Below are 6916 nucleotides of genomic sequence, written 5' to 3'. Positions count from 1 at the left end.
TATATATTTTTTGCAAATTCACAGATGTGTATTAATTTGTGTAAATTATCATTTTTGTGGTATCGACTATAAAAAAAAATATGGTAACTATATCTATTCGTCATTTATACATCATATGTGATCATTTAAAAAAATAATAATAATTTTAAAAAAAGCTATCTGTCAAGAAGCAACTAACAAAACTTGCAAGTCAGTGATGAGCACTCGTTTAGAGACGAAAGTGGAAATAAATGTAAAAAAAAAAAAAAAAAAAAAAAAAAAAAAAAACTTTTTTTGTATTCATAGTTTAGTTTAGTTTATTAAGTATCCCCATTAGTCTACACCGCAGTGGAGACTATTCTTCCTGAGATCCAGGCAAAAAAAACATCACATAATCACAAAACAAAAGATTACAATGCTGTGCAACATGATCAATAATAAAATGTTTTATTACAAAAATAGCAACAACAAAAAAAAAACTTTGAGTTTACATAAAAATGTCCATACCAAAAAACAAAAAAAAGGGCAATATAAAAATAGATATATATTTTTTGCAATTTCACAGATTTGTATTCATTTGTTTTTGTGGTATCGACTACAAATAAATATGGTAACTATATTTATTCGTCATTTATACATCACATGTTCCTTGACTGCACTTAAATGTAGATTATATGTACAATATATTTATATTATTCATATATTATACATTATATATATATTATATTATTTATTATTATTTATTATTATTATTGTCTATTGTGAGCGAACAGTGGTGCTGAATTTCCCCCAGGGATCAATAAAGTACTTTCTATTGTATTCTATTCTATCTATATGTGATCATTTAAAAAAAATTAAAACAAATAAAAACAAATTAAAAAAGCTATCTATCAAGAAGCAACTAACAAAACTTGCAGTTATGTTGTTATAAAATATACATTCAATAATAGCAAACGTCGCCTAACCAAATCTTATTAGCTAATGCATGTGTGTTGCGCGGTGTAGTTGACGTCATTACGTGCTACAAACCGGAAGTGGGCCGGATATAACGCTTACCACACTTTTAGAAAGTTCGTCGTGTAAAAGTTTGCAAACTGTCCGTTTTTAATTGGACTTTGGTATATTTCAAAAGTAATTAAACATTGATGAGACATTTTATGACAGTGCACTAATTTGCTTTGTGACCTGGCTATAACACCGAGTTAAAACATATTCATATATATATAGCATATTTTGACCTACATTGGATTGGTTTTAAAATATTTAATAAACAAACTGTACACTTTTTGTAAAAAAAAATTTAAAAAAAATGAAAGAATTTGTTTTAGCGTCAGTTTTAACTCCTACTCAGAAATCATTGTGGCTTTGAATAATCCAGAGTAAACGTTCACTAATCACTAACAGATGCAAGTAAATTATCCACCCACCATTATAAGCACTAAAAGTGAAGACGAAGACAAAAAGTTGACACTGTAAGAACACAAAGGGGCGGATGACAGCGTGACAGATATTACACTGCCCACTAGCACCGTCACGTGGTGAACGATTGTAGCGTGGTGTTAAAGTGGGTTTTGTCATTAGCCACCATTAATGTACATCACACACATCCCAGTCGCAGCCTTAACTACTTAATAATGGTTTATTGAAACTACAGGAGCTAGTAAAGTTACAGACATTATGAGTTATGTTTAAGGCTAAAAGTAAAACATTACCAGCAAATTTACAAAAAATGTTTGTCATCACTTCTGAGCAGGGCCGGCCCGTGGCATAGGCCGTATAGGCAAATGCTAAGGGCGCGTTAATTAAAATGCAAAGTAAAGCCTATATAATAGAAATATTATTTGTTACAACATTACGCCCCCCCCCCCCTAAATTGGGGCTAAATTGGTATGGAAAATAATAATGTAACGTTAGGTAATTACAGTACTCCCACCTTACATTCCTCAGGGACATTTGTATTAGATCTTTTAAGCAGGTGTTTTTTGTTTACATTGTTATTGCCTTCTGGTTAGCTAATGTTTGCCCTGCAGGTAATAGTCACTTTTCCACCCCTTTATATATTAGGTATAGTTGTAAGCCTAGTTGTTAAAGTGCACATCATTAATGTAAATTAAGCAATATGTATGTAAAAAATATTGTATTTCATATATTCATTTTTTATTTTTTGCATTCATTTATTTATTCATATTTTTTTTATCTTGTTAACTATTCTGATTGTTAATTTGCTTTCTTTAAGTAAAAAAAAGGTCAAAGACAAAGCTATTCGGTTTCTTGTGCGTATATACACTTCACTGCCGATGTGGGGGGGCGCCACCTAAAATCTTGCCTAGGGCGCCAGATTGGTTTGCTTCTGAGAATGAAGAGCGTAGAAGAAAAGATCATTTCAAACATCAGTATTCAAGGACAACTTTAAAACAAATGTGTATATCAGTGGTGGGGGTTAAACTATGGAATTCTCTTTACAATGAGATAAAAGATTGTAGAAATATATTCCAATTGAAAAAAATATATAAAGACAGAACAATAAGATCAAATGGACAGCCATACGTGTTTCCGTTTTGCTTAATATTTATTAATTTACTTGTTTTTTTTGTCTGGGTTTTGTATTTGTTTTGTATCATCCCGTGAGGTGTATATTACTTTTTTTGTTCGGTTTGTCCTTCATGAAGTTTTGCACTTGTTGTGTTTTTTTTGTTTGTTTTCATTATATTTGGATATATTTGTTTGGTTTGTATGATATCCATTAAATAAGACTATTGTATTATGTTGAAGGGGGCAAGAAAGAACAAAACTTTTTTCACACTTTTGAGACAATGTTTATCATTTTATAACCAAACTTGAATCTAATTTGATGCATGTTTTGGACTAAAACTAATTCAAAGGGAAGAACGTTTTTTTTATTTGTGAAAAATACAACTTTTAACATGTTGTTATGTTTGGACTAAAGGGGAGGTGACGCCTCAGACACCAGGGGGCAGTATATACAATTATTTATTATATATATAGTCAATATATATATATAAATAATAATAAACAATACTGCCCCCTGGTATCTGAGCCGTCACCTCCCCTTTAGTCCAAACATAACAGTAAGTTCCCGCCTTCCCGACGGCCAAGATGGTGGCCGTCCCTTGGTCGTCCGCCTCGCCGGCTTCAGTGGCGTTCTTCTCGCCGCCGCCACCAGACTCGTCCTCGGTGGATTCGGGGACACTTGGGCCGGCGACCCACCACCAGTTCGCCCCTCCGCCCTCCCTTGACTTTTGTTCCTGTTTTTTCAGCGGTTCGACTTCCAGGACATCTGGAATCTGTCCATGGGGGGGGATACTGTTACGGCGCACGCGCAGTCTGCTTCTCCCTCCTCTGTGGGAACACTTGGAGGCTCCGTCTGTGCGCACCTCGGGACACGCCCACGGGTGCGCACATCCAGGAACGCGCCGCACGCGTCTCCGCCCTGCAGCAGCCACCAGCTGCAATCACTCACTGGCAATCTGCACACCTGGAACTGATGAGGGCGAGCTGGTTAAAAGACCAGTGGACCCTAGGATCGGCGCGGGAACTTAGTTTTCTCATGGTGTACCTACCCTTCGTCGCCTGGAAAGTGAGCTGTGCGTCTCACTTTTCCCTGGATCTCCCTCTGGACTCTGACTGCCTCCTTCGTTCCTCGACCTCTTGCTCGCCCCTGGATTCTGACGCCTCTTTCTCGCCCAACGGACTGTCTTCCTACCTTGTTCCTCCTCTCGCCCAACACAACACTTGGTAACACACACTACAGCTAATCACACACATAGCCACACACCACATACACTTTTGGATCTAGTTCACACTCCATTTCCTTAGTTTATATTTGTATTGTTTGATTATTATATATATATATATATACATATATGGTTAATATATATAATAAATCATTGTACATACTCCCCCTGGTGTTTGTCGCCGTCACCTCCCCTTAGTCCAACCATTACAGATGTCCGGTAATGGCTTTTTTGCCGATATCCGATATTCCGATATTGTCCAACTCTTAGTTACCGATTCTGATATCAACCGATACCGATGTATACAGTCGTGGAATTAACACATCATTATGCCTAATTTTGTTGTGATGCCCCGCTGGATGCATTAAACAATGTAACAAGATTTTCCAAAATAAATCAACTCATGTTATGGAAAAAAAATGCCAACATGGCACTGCCATATTTATTATTGAAGTCACAAAGTGCTTTTTTTTTTTTAACATGTCTCAAAACAGCAGCTTGGAATGTGGGACATGCTCTCCCTGAGAGAGCATGAGGAGGTTGATGTGGGCGGGGTTGGGGTTGAGGGGGGCGGGGTTGAAGTGTGGGGGGTATGGGGTAGCGGGGGGTGTATATTGTAGCGTCCCGGAAGAGTTAGTGCTGCAAGGGGTTCTGGGTATTTGTTCTGTTGTGTTTATGTTGTGTTACGGTGCGGATGTTCTCCCGAAATGTGTTTGTCATTCTTGTTTGGTGTGGGTTCACAGTGTGGCGCATATTTGTAACAGTGTTAAAGTTGTTTATACGACCACCCTCAGTGTGACCTGTATGGCTGTTGACCAAGTATGCATGGCATTCACTTATGTGTATGTGTGAAAAGCCGTAGATATTACGTGACTGGGCCGGCACGCAAAGGCATTGCCTTTAAGGTTTATTGGCGCTCTGTACTTCTCCCTACGTCCGTGTACACAGCGGCGTTTTAAAAAGTCATACATTTTAGTTTTTGAAACCGATACCGATAATTTCCGATATTACATTTTAAAGCATTTATCGGACATCTCTAATTAGAACCTAAATGGGGGGGGGAAAGGAAATTGGATAAAATTGCTATAGTATGAAAAGGGGTAGGATTAAATAAGCTCTGCTTCTTACTACTCCTTTTCGGACGCGCTGTAATGAAACAACTGGAAATGTGTGATGCATTACATTGTATCGTATGCATGTTCGAAATAAACTGAAACTGAACCAGAGGTGGGTAGTAACGCGCTACATTTACTCCGTTACATCTACTTGAGTAACTTTTGGGATAAATTGTACTTCTAAGAGTAGTTTTAATGCAACATACTTTTACTTTTACTTGAGTATATTTATAGAGAAGAAACGCTACTTTTACTCCGCTACTTTTATCTACATTCAGCTCGCTACTCGCTACTAATTTTTATCGATCTGTTAATGCACGCTTTGTTTGTTTTGGTCTGTCATAGTGCCTGCGTTTCAACAAATACAGTTACTGGTGACGTTCACTCCGTTCCACCAATCAGATGCAGTCACTGGTGACGTTGAACCAATCAAACAGAGCCAGGCGGTCACATGACCCGACTTAAACAAGTTGAAAAACTTATTGGGGTGTTACCATTTAGTGGTCAATTGTACGGAATATATACTGTACTGTGCAATCTACTAATAAAAGTTCCAATCAATCAATCAAAATTGTGAAGGAAAAAAGACCCTTTTTTATTTCAACCGTACATCTCGTCAAAAGCCTAAAGACTGACTACACAGTTCCTGTCTTCACAATAGAAGTGCCGCTCCATCGCGCATGCGCTTTCAAAATAAGAGTCTCCGAAAGCCAGCGCAAACAAGCTAGCAAGCTACGGAGTTTGCCGCCAATGTATTTCTTGTAAAGTGTATAAAAACGAATATGGAAGCTGGACAAAATAGATGCCAAAAACCAAACACTTTCATGTGGTATTAGACAGAAAGGAGGAACTTTTTTTCTCCTCCATTTGAAAACGTGGCCGTTATCATCACTGCTGTCTGATTCCAATCAATGCAAGTCATCAGAATCAGGTAATACACCAACTTATATTCTTGTCTTCATGAAAGAAAGGAATCTATATGTGTTAAACATGCATGTATATTCATTAAAACACCTTTAACATGTAAACAAAAACGGCAAAATAAATAAATATAAATTATATACTGTATATATCAATGTATATATATATATATATATATATATATATATATATATATATACAAATCATCTCAAACCACAACAAAACAATTGCAAATGAGCCGTCGGCCCCCAGACAGAGCGACTCCAAAACCAACAAAGACTGTAACTGTCGAAAGAAACCTGATTGCCCTCTCAACGGGGGGTGCTTACAAGCATCAGTTGTCTACCAATCTAAGGTAATACGCAAGGACATTAACACATCCGACACATATGTAGGATTAACCGAGGGAGAATTCAAAACCAGATGGAACAATCACAAGGCTTCTTTCAGGAACAAAAACCTGCGAAATACCACAGAACTCAGCAAACACATTTGGGACCTCAAAGACAATAATGTTGAATATTCAATAACATGGCAAATTCTTGCATCCAGCACACCTTACAATAGTGGTAATAAAAGATGCAACCTATGCTTGAAAGAGAAACTGTTTATTATTTACCGTCCAGACCTGTCATCCCTCAACAAGCGCAGCGAAATTGTAACAGCATGCCGCCACAGACGGAAACACCTCCTAGGTAACACATGAGCCAATCACCACGCCCCTACACCAGCCTGTACCCACCCACTCTGTGCCCTATATAATCCATGGTATGTGAATGCTCCCATTAAAATCTCCTGATGATTGAGGGAACCCCCCCTCATGAAACAGGCCTGTAGAGATGAAATAGTCTTGTGATTTTTTTCCCCACACATACATATATATATATATTATATATATATATATATATATATGTATATATGTGTGTGTGTATATATATATATATATATATATATATATATATATATATACATATATATATATGTGTGTGTATATATATATATATATATATATATATATATATATATATATATATATATATATATATATATATATATATATATATATATATATATATATGATATGTGTGTGTATGTTACTCATCAGTTACTCAGTACTTGAGTAGTTTTTTCACAACATACTTTTTA

Source organism: Nerophis lumbriciformis, linkage group LG35 (assembly GCF_033978685.3).
Source record: "Nerophis lumbriciformis linkage group LG35, RoL_Nlum_v2.1, whole genome shotgun sequence".
NCBI classification, from domain to species: domain Eukaryota; kingdom Metazoa; phylum Chordata; class Actinopteri; order Syngnathiformes; family Syngnathidae; genus Nerophis; species Nerophis lumbriciformis.
The sequence above is the reverse complement of the archived record's forward strand: the minus strand, read 5'-3'. Positions refer to the sequence as shown.